The 23,568-nt window shown below is 37.1% G+C and overlaps 1 long non-coding RNA gene across 5 annotated transcripts; it reads right to left on the reverse strand.

The window, feature by feature from the left end:
- Positions 1-559: 559 nt before the first annotated feature.
- On the reverse strand, positions 560-23,567 carry LOC106730145. Of its 5 annotated transcripts, XR_004323917.1 has the most exons (5): positions 23,429-23,567; positions 22,771-22,902; positions 18,534-18,640; positions 5,181-5,261; positions 560-1,888 (listed from the first exon to the last, which is right to left on the reverse strand). It is a non-coding gene; the product is annotated as an uncharacterized LOC106730145 (long non-coding RNA). The 5 variants fall into 5 exon arrangements; XR_004323919.1 differs by lacking the exon at positions 18,534-18,640; XR_004323916.1 differs by having other exon boundaries at positions 560-5,261.
- Position 23,568: the final 1 nt, after the last annotated feature.

Consider the following 23,568-nt stretch of genomic DNA (forward strand, 5'->3'; position numbering starts at 1 on the left):
TTCACTCCTTGACCATAAAGCAACATCTATAATTCTTTCAAAACAAACCTCTATCTACTTTGGGCATTGTCAAGGTGGCTGCTGTTGGACCACCCTCAAGATTCTTAGAAGTACTTTTTGTCAAGATGAGAGGGTCTGTGAAGCAATGTCTTAAATTTTTCAGAGGTCTTAGCAGAGTTTTGATTAAATTGTTTCCTTGAGGCCACATTCTACAGGAAGGCCTTGAGGCCGTTTCTTAATTTCAGACCCCTTTGCTGACTATAAAGACCCTAGATCCTGTATATTTCTTCTACATTCTGTTTAAACACTGAGTAGTTCTTTTTTAAAACCAAGATGTGGAAACAACCTAAATGTTCATAGATGGATGAATGAATGGATAAAGAAGATGCAATATACATATATGTATACATACACACATACACACACACACATACATAATGGAAAACTCAGCCATAAAAAAAAAAGAATGAAATTTTGCTATTGGCAGCAACAGGAATGGACTTTGAGGGCATTATGCTAAGTGAAATAAGTCAGACAGAGAAATACAAATACTGTATGATCTCACTTTATATGTGAAATTCAAAAAAACAAAACAAACAAATAATTTTTAAGAAACAAACAATCTCAGATACAGAGAATAGATTGGTGGTTGTAGGGCGGTGAAATGGGGGAAAGGGGTAAAAAGTACAAATTTCAGCTATAAAGTAAATAAATCTGGACATGTAATGTACAGCATGGTGACTCTCGTTAATAATACTGGATGGTATATCTGAAAGTTGCTAAGACAGTAGATCTTAAAAGTCTTCACAAAAAAAAAGAAAGAAAAATTTGTAACTATTTGCGGTGACAGATGTTAACTAGATTTATTGTACTTATCATTTTGCAATGCATACAAATATTGAATCATTATGTTGTATATCTGAAACTAATATAAAGTTATATGTTGATTACATCTCAATTAAAAAAAAAAAAAGAATCCCTTCCCAGACTATAGAGTCATATCAATTAAATGTAAATGTGGGATTCTGGAACAGAAAAATAACATCACTGGAAAAAGTGGTAAAGTTCATATAAGATCTGTACCTTATGTTAATATCTTGGTTTTGATAATTATTCTATGGCTATGTAATTTATTTTTGTTTATACTAGGGGAGCTGGGTGAAGAATATACATGAACTCTGTACCATATTGCAACTTTTCTGTAAGCTTAAATTGTTTTAAAATATTTTTTTAAACACTAAACTAAAAAAATTTTTAAGAGTTAGAGTTATCTCATTACCTTTCCAAACTCCACCCAATGCCAGGTCCCAAAGTCAATGCCACACATTTTAGATTTTTGTTATGCCAGCACTCAGCTTTCATACATCAACTTCTATTATCTATTGTATATACCACACTATCTCGAATTTCATTTCTAAATAAACGAGTATTTTAAAATAAATGTAGCAGCTCAAAACAACAACAACCATTTTCTTGCTCACCATTCTGCAGTGTGGACAGGATGGTGGTGACAGCTTGTCCCTCCTTCATGTAATGTTGGTTGAGGTAGCTTGACTTGGGCTGGAGGATCCAAGATGGCTTCAGTCACATGTCTAATGCCTTAGCTGGAGGGGCTGGAATCGCTAGGGGCTGGCTGTACCTATTTGCCTCCTTACTCTTTTATCTTCTGAAGGAGAGGCACACTGCCTCTACGAGGCCTTTCTCTTCAGCAAAGTAGTCAGACTTCTTCACATGGTGATTATTTTCCAAGAAAGCAAAAACTGAAGTTGTCAGGATCCAGGCCCAGAACTGGAGTAGCATCATTCTCACCTCATTCCATTGACCAAAGCAAGTAACAGACCCACCAAGATTCAAAAGAGGAGAAAAAGACTCCACCTCTTGGCAGCAGCTAGTTTGTAGAGAGATGGAGGAACTGTTAGTGGTCATCAACCACAAGGACCCTAGCTGTCTTCCTTATAAATGACTCTTCAAAAGAGCCAGTTTTCCATGGTCAGTTCTGCCTAGACTCTATCACTTAAGAATCACCACTATCAGCTGACAATTTGATTAGCAACTGAATGTTTTCAGTTGATTATCCATTTTGTTCCTTAATCCTATAATCTTTTCATTTGCTCACTTATCTATTTCATATGCATAATTCTACTCTAGGATTAATATATTTCACAAAATGGTTCATTAAAATTCAGTGAAATAAAATAAGAGTGATAATACACATATATATATGTGTGTGTTTGCATAAATACACGGAAAATATCTGGAAGAATAAACCAGAGAGAAGATAACACTGGTTATCTCTGAAGTTAGGATGGGGAGGGAGGGCCTCAGAGGGAGAGGAACTTCTTCCATTTATTGCTTTCTATGTGATTTGAAGATTCTTTACAATGATCATTTATCATTTTCATAAAGCAAAAAAGTTATTTCAATCGAAGAGAATTAAGACTAAAAATAAACAAATACCTATTATTGAAGTATCAAATAAACCAGGGAGAGAGCTCAACTCTACTTTCATTTTTAAATTAATGAGATCAATAAGGAATTTCCAGCATTTAAGCCTAAAGGTCTGTTTGGTGTCTGCAGCACAAGAGAAATACATGAGAATATCTGCCACAAGTGCTGTCTAGCAGAGGTGCTGTGTAGTAGACAGGTTGTATCTTACCCTGAGCATCCTCTCTCCTAGATCAACTATCTCTACTAGATCTACTCTTCACTCTTTGTACTATTGAATGACTTTTGCTGCTTAAAGAAAATATGCTCCAGAAATAATCACACCACCATTCAGAGCAGTGGCAGACTACCTTATGATCCAAGAAATCTCAAAGATCCCTTAGTTCACCAATTCCACTTTACAAGTGAAGAAACTGCAGTCTAAGGTGTTTATATGCCCAGATTATGTAGCTACTCATTGAGAATCCTGGACTGGGGTTTGGAAAATTCCCTGATATCCTTCAGTGAATAAAGATGGGAAGAAAACCTCGCTTTTATAGAGACCTAAATGAGTTACTTAGAGAGAAATTTCACTGGAGAAGGCTTTTCGTGGTATTTTCAAGCCCTGGACAAAGGAGAATGAAGGCAACAGGAAGACTACCTAAGAAGAGATAGTAAATAGGGTTTGGAATAGGGAAAGACGGTGAGTAAACAGTATTACTGATGCTCACCATAACAGTCCTGAAATCAGACCATGAGGACTAGGGCCTTAAAAGATCAAACATGAAAATATGAGTTGCTGCATGTTACAAATTTGCTTCTCCTCTTCAGTTCCTAAGATCATTGGGAGACTATCTAACGAGAAAGGATGGAAAGGAGGCAACTATTATACCTGGACTGAAAAAAGAAAAGGGACCGTGCTCTTTTGAAAGGAAGGAAACGCCAAAAGCTTCTGGGAATAGAGGGGAACACTGCCACCTGCTGAAGAGTTGGAGTCAATGAAAATGCTGCCAGGCATGGGTAGAGGTAACATCTTCAGGGCTCAAAAATCAGTTAACAAATCTATTTGCTGTCTGAGCAGGTCAGTGCAGACAGCAAGATTAATCCTGTATTTCATCAGGCCAGTGTGCAGTGGAGAAAGGTCAGTTTGTCTCTAGTGTGAGGATGGTAGAGGCCTACATCCCTGCTTCCCTTTCTTCCATGAATACTTACGCCTATTAGCTCTGAATTTTTTCCTGAAACCTAAACCTCAGAATAATAAAATATACTTGGTTGACATGAGATGAAAGTGATATGAAAGAAAAAAGCAATACAAAGAATCCTATTCGTGCAACACAGGCACTGGGTGAAAAATTCCCATTGGCTCACCACTACCCTTCCCCAGAATGTCTTTTTTTCCCCCTCCTTTTTACTCTTCCCATTTCTTCCTTGTCTATTCATATACAAATATACACACACAAAGGACAATTGCAAGAGAGGGCTGGGAGAAAGTTGCTGATCCTTTGTATAAAGCCTCAGTATTTCCCCTCTGCTAAGGTCTGAATGTGTCCCACCCCAAATTTTTACACTGAAACCTAACTCCAAGGTGAGGGTATTAGGAGGGGACTTTGAGAGGTGATTAGGTCATATGGGCAGAGCCCTTGCAAATGGGATTTAGTGCCCTTACCGAAGAGGCCCCCACAGAGCTCCCTTCCCTCTCTGCCATGCCAGGTGAGGTTACATCTAGAAGATAGCTGTTTATGAATTGGGAAGGAGGCCCTTGCCAGACACAGAACCTGATCACGTGGGTGTGCTGATCTTCGACATTCAGCCTCGAAAACTGAGAAATAAATTTCTGCGTTTATAAGCCACCCAGTTTGTGGCATTTTGTCAGAGCACCCCGAACAGACTAAGATGCCGTCTTCCTCCCACCCTTCCAGTCTCCTTTCTCCTGCCCTCTTTCTTGCCGTTCTCTTTCTTCCTATCCCATTTTCCTCCTCCTCACCTCTATGTGCCAAGATTCTCCTTATTAATGTATAAGAAACTGATATGGCTAGAAGACCAGGTGGGAAGGTGACATTTACAGGACTGCCAAGTGACACGGCTCCAAGGACCACAATCCACATTGCATGTGATGCTGTTGTTTTATGCATTTTGATTTTTTCAACCACATGAATGTATTATCTTTAGTTATATTTAATTTTTTTAAACCTGAACCTTAGTGGCCCAATGGTATGCCACTATTTAATCCCATGGTCCCACTGAATAATAAAATAAAGCAGTTATAGACCCTACCCAGTTATATGTTTCCTATTTACAACATCTTAGGATTAATAAAATAAATTCTAAAGGCACTCTCATTATGATTTAGGTTTTTCTAACTCGTAGGAACTTCAGAAAGAATACCATAGAAAAATCTAATGTCAGACCTAACTTTGAAGGGGAATTTTATCTATTCTAAATACAATAGATGAACAGTTCTCTTTTGTGAATTTCTGCTAGTTAATTGTACTTGAATGTGTTGCATTTTTTAAAAGATGTACAGGTTTTATATTTCAGGAAATATAAAGGAAAGGGAGGTCTGTAAGCAAAGCTCATGGTACTTAAACATTAATTTAGGAATACTCCAAATTCTTAACATAAATTTCATGAAACTGAGGATCTGAGAGAAAGCTAACAGATAGAAACTGTTTATTTTCTGAGAAAAACAAAACAAAACTCTCATTTACTAGCTCTGAGCCAGAAATCTTATCTGAAAATTTCCCGGGACATAATACCTTTGTCTTGGCTGCCTCCCACAGTACAGCCTCAGGCCATTGGCTGTCAGAGCTTAGGAGACCACTCTCCTCCTATATCACCTGTTGAAGCAAGTACAAAAGAATCCTTAGTTAAGATGTGCCATATTATTAATGTGCTATTGTGGACTTGCTAACTGTAAAATATTATGTCTTTATAATGATTTTTAAAATAACTTATAACTGTACAATAGGACTGTCTACATTTCATATTCTGTTTTTTTTTTTTATAATATTGAGGCATTTGTCCTATTAATGGTCAACTTTTCCTTATGAATTGAATTTGGCACATTAAGTTTTCTCAGTCTTTAAAGTAGAATTCAACTGGTCCCTGACTGAGAATGGCCATTATTCTATTTTTGAAATGTACTATCATTTTCAGCTATATCCAGAAATTTGCAAACCAGAATGTTGACTAAGACCAACCTATCTTGGTAGTATACTTACGCTGGTAGTTTCCTTGACCTGGGTTTGCTATTAGAAGCTAGGTCAAGCAATTCCAACTTCTTATTCTCCCAAACTGCACAAAATATTTCTAATAACCTTCTCTGCTAGACGTCTGTTTATTTTGCAATTAACAGAGGGTAAAGGAAGCCTTAAAGGCATTTCTGCTTCAGGGCACAGAATGCAAACCAATTACAGTGCTGTCTTTGTACCCTCTTTGTTAATGTAGACTAAGGATGCCCTTTAAAGAAAGAAAATCATGAATAAAAATTCTTCCAGAGGTTGTCACAAAGCAAATTATAGAAAAATTAAATGTCTCATAGAATCCTACTGGGTTACTACTCATTGGTCACCAGTTATTTAAATAAAGTGACCATGGATTTTCCCCAAATTAGAAAACTGCTATGACTCACATGTAGGACCTTCGGAGGGACTTCTCCCAAGTCCCTGAGAGGCAAAGCAACATTCTTGACAATGTGGGTTCAGTGAAACAGTCATACAGTTTAGGAGACTCCAACAGTAGCAATTCTATTCCCGGGTATAATCCTCAGAGTAGTGGTTTTAAACTAGAGAACTGAGATGCTCAGATATTTTTAAGGGGATCAATTCCAGATCTTTAACTCCTACATATGCTCCCTCCTAAATCTGATCTACCTGAGATGGAAATAAGTAAAATTCATTTATGATAGGCAAACTAATTTTTTAAGCCTCATTGATTTCTTTTTTACATTTAGTAATTATAACATTTAAAAGTATCTAATTGATCAATTATCAACTAAACATAATTAATGATAATTCAGAATAATTTTTAATACTTAGGAGTATTATGGTCAAAGGAATTTAGCATAATATAATTTAAATTTATGTATACAATTTGTCACAGAGAAATATGATACAGTGATCATTAAAGATATTCACACATAGTATATATTACATTCAGATAAAAATCTAGGGCAGGAGTGGAAAGAAAATTCAAGTGCAAAGAGAAAAGGAAGTGATGTAAAATTTCCAACTGTAAGAGAAAAGCTTGTTCATGTTGTTAATGTTTTGGTGGAAATGGTGAATATATCAGATCACTACAGTATGTATATCCCACTGGATACATTTAAGAATTCTACTTTTAAATGTTAAAGTTTACCTTACAAGGAAATGACTCCATTTGCAACTACTTACACTCATGATGAAAAGTTCAATTCCAGCTCTAAAATGTTTAAGGAAGAAAAGTTTTTCCAAATTGTCCATGGAATAAGCAAACAAAAAAGTTTAAAGACCCCCTACTCTAGAAAAACTTTCATACATGTGCCTAAGAAAACATACATGGGTATTTTCATGGCAATATTATTTGAAATAGCAAAAAATGAGGAAGAACCTAAATATCCATTAATATGGATAAATACAATGTGATGTTTTCAGATGATAGAATATTATACACCAAGTTAAAAGGAATAAATTAGATAAATTTATCAATACAGAATTATCTCAAGATTTACCAGACCCTAGTTAAATCTGATCCTCAGAATTACAGTGAGCTCATCTTTCTCTCATTTCCTATCCTCCGGACAAAGAAAACCGTCCAGGAGGCAGAAAGTCCATAGGCTATTTGACATCACCCAAACCTTGGCCTTGAAGCAGAGAACTTTGAATGGGTGTGTAACATGATCATATCATAGTTATGGTCATGAAGGCTCCACACTTGTCTCAGGCATTTTAATGACTACTCCTTGCTGGGAGTGGAGGGGAGAATAAAAGAGCCAAAAACCAATCAGAAGGAAAATAATTTCTTCATCATCTTTTTGAAATTTCTACTTGCCTGGAAAGAGGAAGTAAGGTATTTATTTATTCATATAGGAAAGATGAATGGAGGAAACATTAGTGACTGAGCAAATAAATCTCCAAAGGTGAGATAAGCAATTGAGCAAGAAATTAATTCTGTGATAATAAAATCATAGTTCAGTTCATTTCTGTAGGAAAGCAAAATCCATAAGGCCCAGGAATGACAATTAAATTCCTTGTCTATATATACGAATTTCATCCCTCTCTTTCTGTTTAGAGAAATCTACTAAAATGTTTGAATATTTTGTTATATATATATATGTATTCTTTTTCATTATAGGCTACTATAAGAATGTTATAATAGTTTCTGGTGTACAACATAGTGATTTGGTTATACATATTATTTTTCATATTTTATTTCATTACAGAATATTTGAATATTTTGAAAATTAAATCCTATTTTCTCACTAACCTCAAAATAAAATTAGTGTAACATAAAATGAGGACATAAAAGTAATAATGATAATAACTACCAATATTTTATTATTACTAATGTTTGTTGATAATATTTAGAAATGTATAGGGTCGTTAAAGGGCATACGTAAGGTGTTAAGAAGACCCTTGGCAAAAAAAAAAAGAAAAAAAGGCATGTTTACATTTTCTCTCCCAGGTCTCTGTAAATATGTTTCTACAAGGACAGCCTGGGGTGAGCACTGTGATGTAAATAATAATGAATATTTATTGATTACATACTACTACAAAATAGTCTACAGGCATGATCAACAGAAATACACCTGATGTTTTTCTTACAGTTTGACTCTACACTGCTTCTGTATCACAAGTACTGAAATCATCCCTCTTCTCAAATAGCTGTGGCTTTATTATCATCTCTAATTTTCCACCCCCAGGAACTTTCTCCCTAAGGTTTCCAGTAGTCTGTAAGTACTCTCCCAGCAGACCCCTCCCATCAGTTCACCAGACATGCCCATACAGAACCAAACCTCCATAGAGAAGAAGGCTTTATATAAGTAACTCCACCAGAGGAGAAAGAAAAGGAGAAGAGAAATGTTATCAGATTTATTGTAATTGTTAATTCTCATAACGTATATGTGAAAGGAAGATGCAGGGTTGTAGCCCTGGATATAAAATTAAACTGGATTGCTATCCATTGGTAAATATATTCAACATTTTGCTACACTTAAAACTTTCTTGTTACTCCATTCTTTTCTTTGGAGCACAAACTGACGCATTTCTTGAGGCAGACACCCTTGGTGTTAGTTTACAGGAAACAATCTGAATCACTTTTTGCTTCCCTGTACACCATTCCCCACTGCCGTACCCTGAGAGGGGAGGTACTTAACTATGTATACTGAGATCATAAATTCCTTGAAAGGCTATTTAGTATGGAGGCTAAAAGCACCATTTCTGGAGCCAGACTGTCTGCTTTCAAATATTGCTCTGCCACTTAACAGTTGTAAGATCTTTGGCAAGTTACTTAATCTCTTTGTATCCCAGTGTCCTCGTCTATAAAATGGGAATAATAATAGTACTTACCTCACAGGGTTGTTATGAGGATTGAGGGAGGATATATACAACACCTAGAACAAGACTGGCACATATCAAACACCATATAAGTGCTCCTTGTTAGCTGGTACCACTATTGAGTGCTTAGATACTATATCTAATTAGATACTATATCTAATTCAGTTGTATTCTCCTTGCTGCCATGTCTGACACCTTGCATATTATTTGACACATGGTAAGCTTTCAGTGAATGCCAAATGAATGACGAATAGCTATCAACTGTGCAAGATGGGAGATGATAAGAAAATAAGGGTTCCCCGGGTCCTTCAGGATGTCCCCAATAAACAGTAATTTTTGTCTTTTATTGTTATAATCTTATGTCATATCAATGTTTTAGTTAAGAGTTTAAGTAAGCTGCATGTGCCTTTGAGTCATCCACAAGTCAGGTATGTTAATGAAATGGTCCAATCACATTGAACTGCCACATTCTTCTCTTAAGTCACATGTGCAACATTGTGACATGAGCAAGAATGCACACGATCTCCTTTTCCCACCCATACAAAATTCTCTCCAGGTTCAGATGTCACTTCCTCCATCGTCTTGATAGCTTCCTGCACAGTATCTCCTACAAACTAGGATGACAGTCCCAGCTGAATTATATAAAGAGCAAACTAGCACCAGCTTCCCAAGAACCAGCCTCATTCACAGTTGTCACAAGGTACAGTACCGCTTAGAATCAAACCCTCATCTTGACTTTCTAGTTTAAGCCCTGCCAACTCCTAACTATATCTCACTCTTTGCTTCAGTGTGGCTATCCCAATTCCCAAGTTTCTTGGTGGTTAAAAAAAAAAAGAATCTTGTGCAAGCCTTTGTGCTTCTTATAATGCCTAGCAGTTTTTTTTTTTTTACATATTAGATAGACACCCAGTTAAGTATTTATATGCTCAATGACTAAAAGACTACACACTGTTTCAAATATATACTTAATTATACAAATATAACTTATCAGCTGGATAGAACATAATCCTTAGATTATAATATCCATATATTACATATCATGTTATATAAACCTTTCCTTCTATACTTTGGTGTGAGATATAATCTGGAAAGGACTTTATCACTATTTCTATCTTTTTTCCCAAAGGGAACATCAACAGAGCAAATGTCAGGCTTAGTTAGTATTTTGTGCCCTGAAGAGGGGAATAAAAGGTCTATGAGGCCTTTTTAATTATAAAGCAAACACAGTAATGTACGTTTCCCTCAGTTGCAGCATAGCTAACCAAAATTCCCCAGAATGTAGGCTCCTAATTCTATTCAAGAGGCCAACTTTTCTCTTTCAAACAAGTTCTTATGAAATTATTACATTCTAATATTTCTTCTTTAATTATGTCTCAGATGGATTGGCCAAATCACAACTGAGGTTTGATTTCACAAATCATTCTTATTAACTATGGAACAATGTAATGCTTTAAGAAAACTCGAGTGTGGGAGGTGAATACTACATACTCTTATTCCAGAACAAGTAATAACCTTTTTATTTTCAAGTGAACCAAGCAGAGTTAAGCCTTGTCTTCTGGCCAACAGTGGCAGAGCTAAAGCAGGGCCCGGGGGAGAAGGACAATATGGAAAGGCAGAATAGGAATGGGGACAGAGCAAGAGTACCAGGAAAAGATGGGAAATGGAGATGGATAAAGAAAAGGCACTCCCCTCAAGGATCAGCTGCCTCTTTAAATTCTGCTCCACTGATTAACCAAGATCACAAATGAAAAAAAATTGTGAAGAAGGGAAAAAGAAAAGGGGACAGATGAGATAGAAAAGATTAGTAGGGGACAAAAAGAAAAGAAAGAAGTCCATCTGTTGGAGAGCAATAGAGCATAACATGAAATTGCCTTAGGTACCAAAGCTCATGGATCTGCTCTAGAGTCTTCAGCCCACTTGAGACAATAGCCTAGTTCTAGCCTAGTTCCACTCCAATTATGAGGGCTCGTCCTTCACATTTCATGGTCAAGAATTATTAATGTTTTCTTTATTTTTCTATATGAATTTATTTAAAACTATTATCTGGAAAAAATAAGAAAACTCCTTTATCTTCTACTACTCAATTACATATATTTACTCAACACTACTGTCTTTTCTTATATTTGACTGTGTTGTAAGTGAAAGAAATGGACTTTGGGCTTCTAACTATATGTCCTTGAGGTAAGTGTCTCAAAGACATAAAAATTGGCCCAAATAGGACCTAGGTCACTTAGCCTTGAGATTATTTACAGTAAAACATTAAGGAAATTTAGTCAAGGAGACTAGGGACCAAACAATTAAGCAGTATATTAATCCAAGGTATAAACATGTCAAAATTATCAATATATATTTGAGGTGTGTTTTATTATATAAACAATAAAAAATTAATTGGATCTGTAAAGCTACCAGTCTAGTTTTGGGGAAAGCCTCCCAGTTCCAGCTCAAAGAACAGCAAAAGCATTTCCTAATGCTCAGAAAGTATAGGAGAAATCTGCCATTTTTTGTTCTTTTTCTGTTCTCTAGTGCCCCAGGCCCCAGGCAATCCCACCAGCCCAGCAGCAACTGCAATGGCAGTGGGGACCCAGACACCAAAATCTCTGAGAGGGGGGAAACTTCCTCTATGGAGAAGCTGTGGTCTCAGGAGAATGGGCAGAACGCCAGTTGATTTTTCCTCTCTGTCCATATACTGATTGACCCTGGACATGGTACAGTCCCAGAGAGTATGCAACAGAGCAGGATCACTAAAGAACTAGCATTCTGACTGTAGGACTGAAAGAGGAAATCTAGGGAACCAGACAGTACCAGAGATCATGGAGAGGGAGGGTCTCAGGAAAGTAACAATGTTGATTGTAAACATCTACCCTCACCCTCAAGCTATACAAGGGGGCATTGGACCCTAAACAACATACCAAAGACTTTGAGACTGAAGGATATACCACTGCACATGTCCCAGACTGATCACTGAGTGTGGTTCCCACAGGAGATAGATCCAAATCGTACTGCAAATGTTTTGAAAACAAAATTGACATTGAAAACACGACCTACAGAGGGCTAGTTAAAATTTGTGGCCTGAACACAACCAGCTCTATTGCTTGCTAAAAATCATCATCACCATCATCAGTATTCTCCATAGGATTTAAATAAAACCCAGAGACTTATAATACTTTAAATGTCTGGGAGACAATTAAAAATTATTCAGTGCACAAATAACTAGGAAAATCAAAACTTACATGGGATAAGAGGCCAATGCTGAGATGCCATAGATGCTGAAATTAGCTAGCAAAGAACTTGATAATATCAAGGTCTGGTGAGGATGCAGAACAAATGGAATGCTCATACATTCTCATGGAAATGCAAAATGGTACAGTCACTGTGGAAAATAGTCTGGCAGTTTCTCAGAAAGTTAAAAAATACTCATCATATGATCTGGCAATTCTCCTCCTGGGTATTTACTCAAAGGAAATAAAAACTTCTGTTCACACAAAAACCTTACACACAAATGTTTATAGCAGCTCTATTCATAATGACCAAAAACTGGAAATAACTTAAATGTCCTTCAACAAATGAATGGACAAACTGTGGTACATCTCTACAATAGAATACTACTTAGCAATAAAAATGAATAAACTATTGGCATGTGCAACATCTCAGATGACTCTCAAAGGCATGCTAAGTAAAAGAAGCCAGCCTCAAAAAGTTACATACTGTTTGATTTAATTTATATGTGGCATTCTCATAAAGACAAAACTGTAGTGATGGAGATCAGATCCATGGTTGCCAGGGGTTGAGGCAGTAACTACAAAGGGGTAACACGAAGGAGTTTCTTAGGATGATGGAACTGTTATATATCTTGATTATAGCAGTGGTTATATAAATCTATTGTATTAAATTCATAGAACTGTAGACACATGCACATATGTACACACAATTTTACTATATGTTAATTTAAAAATAAAACTATAACATGATGTATTGTTGGTCAACATTTGAAAATAATTTTTATCAGAAGACATACATACGAGGAGATCAAAATTCAGAGGCATTCATCAATTCTTTCTCAATTGTACAGTTGAAGTATAAAATGAACCATTAAAGCCCATTCCTACTTAGAATGGAGCTAGATATTGCTTCCAGTCAACATTTTGTATTCTCATAAATCAAACTCATAGCACTCCAAAGGTACTAATAGAGGTTTCATAAAGTTTAGAGATTGTAAATCCAGCAGTGTTAATTTATCATGGTTTTCTTGCTTTTAATGAGTCCTTATAATCTGTGTAACAGAATTGTTTTTAATTTTGACAAATTTGGGAACAGGGCATAATGAGTATGCACACAGGCTCTGGAATTAGACATCCTGGTTCAAATTCTAGCTCTGCCACTTACTAGCTATTTGACCTGGACAAATTACTTAATCTTTCTGTGCCTCAGTTTCCCTATCTGAGGATAATAATAATACTTGCCACGTAGGGTTATTATGAGGGAGAATTCAATGAGTTAACATATGTAAAGCACTTAGAACAGTGCCTGGGACATACTAAATACTATATTGGTGTTTGTTAAGTAAAGGGCACAAAGTTCTTGTCCATTTGTCAGCTACATGACCTTACAGGTATGCCACATTGTATCTGATTAAATACTCAAATTATATTGTATGACTCAAGTGGAACTTTGCCAGTTTATTAGTTAATATGATAAAGATTTAGTTGTAAGGTTCTGCACTTGAGTCTCTTCCTCAAAACTGTGACAGGAACGGCATGCAGAACTCAAGCTCTGGCTACAGCACTAGTGAAGATGAACGGGCTTTAATTTACAGTAAATTCAACAGGTATCAAAAGAGTGGGTTTGAGGAAAAGGAAGCTAGTTTGATCCAAAGTTGTGCTGATAAAGCTAGAGTACCCACACTGGTTATATCACTCTTAAAGAATATATTCCTTTCTAGATTACATGCTTAATTGATTTTATACCCCTAATCTGTGCAGCCACACTGGCAGAAATGAAAACCACAGGAAAAGTTCTATGGGAAAAGATTTAGGCTCAGTAAAAGGAAGAACAAACACTGAAGAGTACTCCAAACATGAGATGGGCTACCTAAACAGTTAGTGAATTCCATGTTACCAAGAATGTTCAAATAAGCTTAATGACCAATTGGGACAGTTATGATCACAAGAACCACAATCACTTACTAAATGCTTCTTATGCCTGTTCGAGGTCCTTTACAAACATTACCTTCAATCCTTTCACCAACTGTATAATGTAGTCACTATCCTCATTTTGTATGTGAGGAAACTAAGGCTCAGAGAGGTTAAATAAATTATCCCAAACACACAGCTACTAAGTGGCAAATCTGTGATTTGATCCAGGCATTCTAATTCCATATCATACATTCTTTCTACAATTTCACATTGTCTTTGGTAAAGATTCAATGGCTTTAATAATCTTTTCAATCCTGGTATATAACAGTTCCATCATCCTAAGAAACTCCTTCGCGTTACCCCTTTGTAGTTACTGCCTCAACGCCTGGCAACCATGGATCTGATCTCCATCACTACAGTTTTGTCTTTATGAGAATTCCACATATAAATTAAATCATACAGTATGTAACTTTTTGGGACTGGCTTCTTTTACTCAGCATGCCTTTGAGAGTCATCTGAGATGTTGCACATGCCAATAGTTTATTCATTTTTATTGCTAAGTAGTATTCTATTGTAGAGATGTGTAGAGAGTGTGAGTCCTTGAAATTATATCTTTCTAGATATACACCTAGATCTTCCTGAACTATTTCCATAACACTGGAGCAGCTGTCTTTATGCAGGTTAAAGATGTATGTGTCTTTATGCAGGTTAAAGATGTATGTGTTAATGTTGGTTTGTTACTTCTGTGAGAGAGACGTGCTCCAAGCTAACATACCACCAGTATGTCAACAGACAATGAAATTAACAGTAAAATGGATTATGCAGAAAAGGTACAGAGCTTCTTACTCCTGAATGTACTTCCTAGATCATGAGATTAAAAAAAAAAAGAGAGAGAGAGAGGTAAAATATTTTTTCTGTTAATAAAGGTACATATGAACACATAAGTAGAAATGAATCTATGTCCTCACCTCCTTACTCCTCCTCTTTGGCTAGTTTTCAACTAAACATGATTCATGAGAATCTGTGTGAGTGTTTTCAGTATTTGTTACAGTAATCTCTCAACAACTGGGGGTGGTGATGGTTACATTCCAGAAAAGTGCCATGATAGATAAAACCTTCACTGGCAAGTTCAAGGATAGGAAATTCACAAGAGAATAAAACAAACAAAAAAATTGGTTATAAAGCAGAAAAGAATCTTTCCCCTTAGTTCTTCACAAGCTTATATTCTGAAAGCCATGATCTTCTGTGCAAGATGGAGTTTATATTAACCACACTTCTTTTTTTAAAGTTCTTGACACAGCCCTTACTGTACTGATATTTAATGCTTTCTTGTATTTGCTTTCTCACTTGTATCACTTTCGCAAGCCTTGGCAACATTCCTAGTAGCCATCTGGTCTTTCCAGAAAAGAAGGGCATGGTTTTTCTAGGCCCAGCCTCCTACTGTCATGTTCCACTCATCATTTATGAAGAGGATGGTGAACAGCAGACCTCCTTTCCCTTCACCATCTGACCATAAGATTGGGGTAAGAGTGCACATGAGGGTAGGAATAACTGTAATTAAGTTCTTTCGGTTTCAAGGAACTAAACCTAACCATATATACATACATGGAGATCGCAGATTTTAAAATATAGGCAAACAAATAGAAAACCACATTGTAACAAAACTACGACTGGCAAAATAGCAGTTGGCAAGGGATTACTGCACAAATCTTAGAAATCTTCACAACTTCTTCATACCTTAGAGTAAACTCCCAAACCTAGAGTTCAAATTTAGCATTCATTTTTTGGATCTCAAAGGAGGAGAAAATTTAAAAGTTCTCTGCCACTGAGGTCAGAACGAATGAATCACAGAATCACAAATTATGAAGTTGGTAGAACTATTTCAGTTTCAGAGGAGAACACACATAAATGCTACCTAACATGGGACAGATCACAGAGCTGTCATTTAGTACTGTTATAATTTAGAATTTCTCACATACTGTACTCAATAATCTACATCTTGCATGCTTTAAACTATTTTAAGAGAGGTTGTGTTTGTTCTTCACTTACCTAACAACCCTGTACTTGGAAAAACTTTTGTGTGTTGGGCACAGAAACAGAATTTGGGGATGTTCATTAAATTGGAGTTTCATAGACCCCATCTTCCCATGGAATGCAGAGAAAATATTGTCCCCCCTGCAGAGATCTTTAGTTGTCTTCTGGTTTTGGCCTATGAATGTGAGTTCATAGACTAGAAATCCTTATGATTGTCTCAACTGAAGATATATTATTCACTCTCTCCTCCTCTATGCTCACCCCCCCCAAAAAAAAAACCCAAGACAACCACTGTATTTCATGGCTTTTTAGACACCATTCATTTAAACTGTTTTCCTGGTTACTTCCAAGGGTCCCAAGGAAGTGGTCAGGGGAGGCTCCTTGAATACTAGTCTGAGAGGAAAACATGATAACAGACTATGGAAAGCCAATTTCTCTAGCATAAGTAGGGATGAATGATGGATGGACTGGAGTGTGGAAGGTGGGACACTGTCTAGTCAGAGGTTCAAGAACATCCAGACAGAATTCCAATGCTGCTTTCAGCAGGTTAAGAATCATTAGCATCTTTTCAGCTTTCTGCAAAATACCACAGGAGAAGAGAACACTGTTGGGGAGTCGACTCTTTGTTTCCTTTCCTTTACTATCCTTTTTTCCTGATCCTTTGTTTACCTGAGAACTCAGAAGACATAAAGAAATAAGTGTGGGGCATGCCTCTGACTCTAGGTCTTATTTGGACCTTCAAAGCTCTCAGAATGACTCTGGTATTTAAACCTAGTAAGCAGCAGACTAGAAAAGAGAAGGTTTGTGAAGCTCTATCAGGTTCACTATTTTGAAATTGAATGGGACTTTGAGCACTGCCATCCTAGTATATTTGATTTACTGCACTTCTCTAACTTAAGTTACAGGTTTTGCTTTTTTATTTTATTTTCTTACCCTTTTTTTCTGGTTCCAGAAACACTGGCAATAAACAGGTGGGGAGAGCAAATTTAACATTAGCTTGCTAGTGCACTACCATTGGGCCTCTCGAAGATGAAAGAAGAAGGTAAAGTAGGTATTCATTCCTAAATATTTTTAAAATTAGCAAGTTTTGTCCTTGCCTTTGCCTTTGCCTTTGGAAGCTATGCACTCAGTCTCTGAACAGGATATATCATTTCTTTTGCTCAGTGAAACTTCCTCAATTTTAGGAGTATTTCCATGAGTTACAGAGAGTAAGTAGTTTTTAAAAAACATGTTATGCTCAAATGGATTAAATTTTATGTGAAGAATAGTAGCTCTGATGTTATGACAGTCCTCAAGGGTAATAAAAGGTTGCAGTTTGTAAAGAAATGATAAGACATGCAAAGTACTGACCTCTAAAATCTCAAATTCTGTTCAGCATCTCATTTTCATCCATTGAACTAATTTCTTTCTTTTGTGTAAAACTCACTCAGCAATCTAAGTAAGGAAGTTTTCCCTAAACAAATAATGAGTGGGGATGAAATATAGGATAACCTCCTAGCCTAAAAAAAAAAAATCAATAATTCTACGAGGACTTGCATTTTTATAAAATGTTTTAGTCTTTAGAACTCCATGAGAGCAAAAACTGTCAGCTCAATAAATGGCTGTTTTAGACAGATGGGAACAACAGCCAATATTAATGATGGTCTTCAGTGAACTGAGAAATGTCCAGATAGTTATTTTCATGGATTGATCAATATTTGAAGCTTAATTATCTGGGGGTCCTAAGGATGGAATCCTATACGTTTTATATAACTATCACAAATGGTTTATAGAATACTAATCAGTTAAGACTCAGCCAGAGGGGTGTATTAAGACTAAGCAGGAGAAAGGGGAGGGTATAGCTTAGTAGTAAAGCACATGTTTAGCATGCATGAGGTCTTGGGTTCAATCCCTAGTAGCTCCATTAAACAAACAAACAACAAACAAACAAACCTAATTATCTCCTCCCTCACCAAAAAAAAAAAAAAAGAAAGAAAGAAAGAAAGAAAAAGCTGAACAGGAGAGAGCTAAGAGATCAAAGAGACAGGGGCATGGACTCCTCACAAGTCAGAGAAGATAAACATTCCCAGACAAGACACCATGGTTGAAAACTTGAGAGGTTAAGTCCTCAAGCAAACACTAAGGCAATATGAAGGAATCTTTGTCCTCACAGGTTTCTGGAAATGGGAGATTATCACTTCACAATATAATGAAAATATCATCTGTGGTATTACAATGATATGTTTATTGAGCACTTGCTAAGTGCCAGGCATAGAGCTCAGCACTTTCCATGCACTGTCTCATTTAATTCTCAACACAACCCCATGTTGGATGTACTGTTATTATCCCTCTATTAAAGATGAGGAACTTGAGGCTTAGAGAGCTTAATAACTTGCCCAAAGTCACAGAGCTAGTAAATAACACATCTTACATCCAAAACCAAGTCTGTTGGGCTGCAATGTTCATGTTCTTAAACCCTATGGATTCTAAGACTCATCCTGCTGGGACTGGCCTCTGGTGGACACATCAGGAACAAACCTGTCATGACAGAACAATAATATAATTACAGTCAGTAGAATGGTTTAATTGCACATGCCCTGTCTTTGGGCCATTTGACTTTCCTTCCTCTTTTTCCCCCTCTGGTCACCTTAAATCTATTACAATGGTACCTGAAAAGCCCCTTTAGATATGTCAGAAGGGGGAAACAGTTAGTTAAAACATTTGTTAAACCCCTCCTATGCCCTAGGTATTCTCTTTTCTCAAGAAGTTCACAGCTAATAGGAGAATACAAAAACTTAAACCCCAATTATAATTCTGTGAGCTGAACACTATGCCAGTGCTATGGACACAGATTTAAATGTACTTGTGTTTAGAAAATAAAAGATCTTGAATTCTTCTTGTCCATTTTAGTTTTATTTGTGCTTCAAGGTTACAAGTTATTTTGATAGAGAAATGGGGTGGAGGAGGTTTTATGCAATCTTAACTTTTAAAATGTTAAGCACTAGCTTAACAAAAAGTATTATTTTCTAAATACTTTCAAGGGCATTTTCCTAGAATCAGGTAAATGAGAGCAAGCAAGTGACCTACTTACAGCAAAAAAAAAAAAAAAAAAAAATGCTCCAGGTTAGAAAGGATGGGAAGCCAAGTGCATCCTGGAAACCACAGCATCTGGTCTTGTTTTATGCTTCATCTATCAATCTGCTGTTACAGGAACTGAGAATTAATGTCTCAACTACTGTTTCTTCTATTTTGGCTGGTAAATTCATATCTTTGTTCTCCTTAGCCAATCCCTCCTATCTTCCCTCCCATTTAAAATCATATGGAAAGGCATTTATGAAGTTCCCAAATAAATCCTAGAGAGATTACTCTTTCATTTACGCCTTAAAACGCTTGCTAATGAGGCTACAGTAAGGTTAAACATCTTCCCAAGCAATTCCGTTTTGATCAGTCCTCACATTCCGCAGAGAGTATCACATGAACAATGTATTTTCAGTACTGTATTAAAGCTAAACAACAAAATATTGTAGATTTTAAAATAAATATCTAAGCTTGAGAAAATGTTTCTTGGTAGCACAAACTGAAAAAAAAATGTACAATTGGCAGTAGTGCTTGAGAAAAAGGATTATGTAGCAATGGAAGATTGCCTGCGGATTAGCACTACCCTGATAACATGACAAAATTACATCTATACTCATTTCTATATACACTCATTTTAAATTATGTGTAAGGTTTAAAAACATAAAAGCATGACAAGGAGATTTACAATACGTTCTCTGAACTTTGCTGTTCCATCATTTAGCTCTTTGTGCTTTTTATAAAATGAAGCTATCAATTCATCTTTCCACTCCTTCCAATCTGTTGAAATTTTAATTTTCCATTATTTTTGCCTTGATTCTTATTCTTTCTATTGGAGCTTCAAGCCCTCAATCTTAGTCCTTCTCAGTGCTTTCATGGCTCCAGGTACAGCTTCATATTCTTGCTTTACTTTTCTTTCTCCACCCATTCTATTTAATTTAACTTGTCAAAATAATAATTAAGATTATTCTTTTCCAATGAAATATTTTTAAAAGAACCAAGGTTGCCAAGTGACTGGCTAATTGCCGCTATATAAATTTATCTATTTGTTGAAGTTCTGCTCTTTCTTAAATCACCATCAGGTGAGTTACCTCTAATGAGCAATGACTAGGGTCGGTTTTACCGGGTTTATTTATCCAAACAGTACAGATTTGTTTTTCCTTCCAAAGATCTTTTATTCTGAATCTCATCATGAGGCTTCTTTGCCTTGATTTCTTGATGTATCCCAGCTGGCTTAATAGTTCAGCTGACCAGATAAGCTTTGGGGGCGGGGGCAGCAGAGATTTTTGTAAAAATACCTCTGAAATTATCACTGACTAGGGCAGAGTTTGTTCAAGTGTGGGCCCAAATTACCTATATCCAAAGTACCTCAGATGCGTTTTAAAAATGCAAATACCTGGGCCAAAAATCTATAAATCGGAATCTCTAAGCCTGGGACCCAGGAATCTGAATTTTGCCTAGGTGTCCAAGTGAACAGACTCAGTGAAATTCTAGAACCCCTAATCGATGGAATCCCTTCCCCTTCAAAGGTCCAGAGCATTGACTGACCTTGGCTGCAGAGCAAATTAACCACACCTCCATCCAACTAACAAAAACAAAGGAAAATTCATTTCCATGGGGAGAAACTGCCACTAGCTGTCTTTAAAAAACAAACAAAACCTTTCTATAACAAATATCATAATTATTTTTAATATCTTGATTCTGACAATCACAGAGGGAAGGTTCAGAAAGTCTATAAAAGTCTGTTGTTATAATTTCCTGATTAATATTACACATAATGAATTATTTATTGAGCCCCTACTGTGGGCCAAATATGGTGCTTTGTGCTGCCAGAGATTATATAAAGCTATCCTGGGATGAAAAGCATATGTTCATTCGGCTCTATTCTGGAAAAATCTAGTTGATTCAGTGATTGCTGGGAATGAATATACACGGTATGTGGGAAGGCAATAATTTGATATTGTAGGGTCTAGACATAGAAGGATTTGCTAAATGAAAACTAGGTCCAAAGAGTATAGGTGTAGGTATGTGGTTTATAGCCAAACAACTAGAAAAGGAACGAGTAGCAACATTTATTTGGGGTCATGTAGACGCTTTACAGGCAGTCTTGATTATTCTATCCAGCAATTTCTTTTCCTACACAATCATATCCCAGGTATTAAGCAGCTGAATTGAGACTAGATGCAACCATATTGAGAACTCCACCTGATGCTAGAATTCATTTACGATGTCCCTGGTAGAGTGACTAAATTTTCATGGCTTGTCTGAGACTTTCCCTGTTTGAGCATTTAAAGTCCTATGTTCTAGAAACCTCCTTAATGTCAGACAAACTGGGTAAGCTGATTACCCTGGTCCTTAGATGAAGGCAAGTGAAGTTCTTAGCTGGTCTAGTTTCACTCAGAGGATGACGGAAATCCATTACCATCTTGATAGGGGGAGGGTACAGCTCAATTGTAGAGTGTATAGCTCAGTGGTAGAGTGTATGCCTAGCATGCACAAGGCCCTGGATTCAATCCCCAGTACCTCTATTTAAATAAATAAACCTAATTACCCCCCAACCCTCCCACCCCACCAAAACAACATTACCATGTTGAATTTCTCAGCTTATTTTCCTTACCAGTGGATGTGTTTATCCTAGTGGGCTACAAACCTAAAATATTTCTTTCCTTCAATAACCTCTACCTTTTAGCTTCGTCAAAGCATGTTTCCATAAGCATCCCAAGAATGACTTAGACAGAGGATAATCCCAGGGATCCAGTGATCCTGTGGAGACTCTCTTCCAAGACTTCCAAGACTGCTGACACATGGCTTGTGGGGACTTTTTTGTAAATATTGTCCTGGTCTCATAATCATTCTGTTCTCCAAGGTTTATCTTCATCTCTGAATAATCAGCCTAGCACTCCCAAACCTAGCTTCATGCCAATTTTTTTTAGAAGTTATTTTATGATTGTAGAGACACACATATAGATGAAAAGGCATGGATGTAAAACATGAACCATTTACTGTATTAAATTCCACTCTGATTTTTGTCAATGAAACCATAGTTTTTAAACATTCATGCTTTCCTGTCATCCCATCCTTACCCTTTAAAGACTTAAGTTTTGTCATTTCATGACGAAATGAAAGGTACCTCTTTCACCTAGATTTTAAACTGGTATTAAATTACTACTTCAAATAGAGAATGTAAAGTGTAGGGTTTGAATGAAATCTAGGTTTCAATGAAATTTTGCCACATGTTAGGTGCATAAGCTTAGGAAAGTTTATCTTGCTAAGCTTTAAAATTTGCTCATCTATAAATGATAAATAAAAGGTAAATAATGGCTATTTTAGAGGATTGTTTTGGGGGATTTATTTAGATTATGGATATGAAGCACATAGAAACATACTGTCTGACACCTAGTAGACACTGAGTAAACTGTAGCTATCATCTTCACTACAGAATCACAAGCTTGAAACAAGGGCAGCATTTGCTAAAGTCAACAATCAAGCTGCAGAATTTTAGCTATCAAGGATGATGCCTGAGGCAGAGAGGCACAAACTGCCTTCCCGAGGAGCGGAGTAAGAGGAATTGTCGCATTACTTCTTAGTCTCACCGTCTCTATAGGAAGTGATGCTTCTATCTGGGGACAGCGTCTAATGTCGTCTCACCCCCTAGCAGTCTGTGTTAAGGAGGCGCTGGCTTTCAGGTTTTCTCCCTGGGGACCTCTTGTGCCACGTCTCTCATTCTGGAAAGGGGAAGGGGTAAAAGAAAAGGGGAAGTCACCGAAATGCAAAATCTGTTATCAGATGCCCTATTTTGTCGCGACTATCAGGCCAACCTGGGTGGGCGGCACAGCCGTTTCGCAAAAAGATATGCAGGCGCCACCCCCAGCTGTTTGTCCGCGCAGACATGAGGGAGGAAGGTGAGCCCATCCTAAAAACTGAAAGACAGATGGTGAGGGGTAGGGGGTGGCCATGCGCGTCAGTACTTTGGCTAAAGGACTGAACAGCAAGTAGCGTGCGAGTTTACACAATGAGGAGGGGCGAAGAAAAAGATGAGGGGCAGAACTATGGATCAAGCAGAAGTCAGGGAAGAAATTTGCAGGGAACTGAGAGCATTTCTTTGCACTCCCAAGGTTCCCGGCTTTCTCAGTGTTGCGCCGAGAGCCCGCGAGCAGGGCAGACTTCATGTGACAAGCGCCTGACCCATTTCCATGTCTAAGACTCAGTAGCTAAACACAGAGGCTTGGGGAAAGCGGCAGGTAGACACACCCGCTTCACAGGAAGTCTGAGCCCGGCAGAGAGAAGGTTAAGAGCCTGGTGCGCGACCTCGCTCTCCCTCCCTCGACCACCTCCAAAACCCGGAAACCAGGAAGCTTCAGGACTTCGGCCGCGGGTCGCGCATGCTCAGT

This window comes from Camelus ferus, chromosome 11, assembly GCF_009834535.1.
Source record: "Camelus ferus isolate YT-003-E chromosome 11, BCGSAC_Cfer_1.0, whole genome shotgun sequence".
NCBI lineage: Eukaryota > Metazoa > Chordata > Mammalia > Artiodactyla > Camelidae > Camelus > Camelus ferus.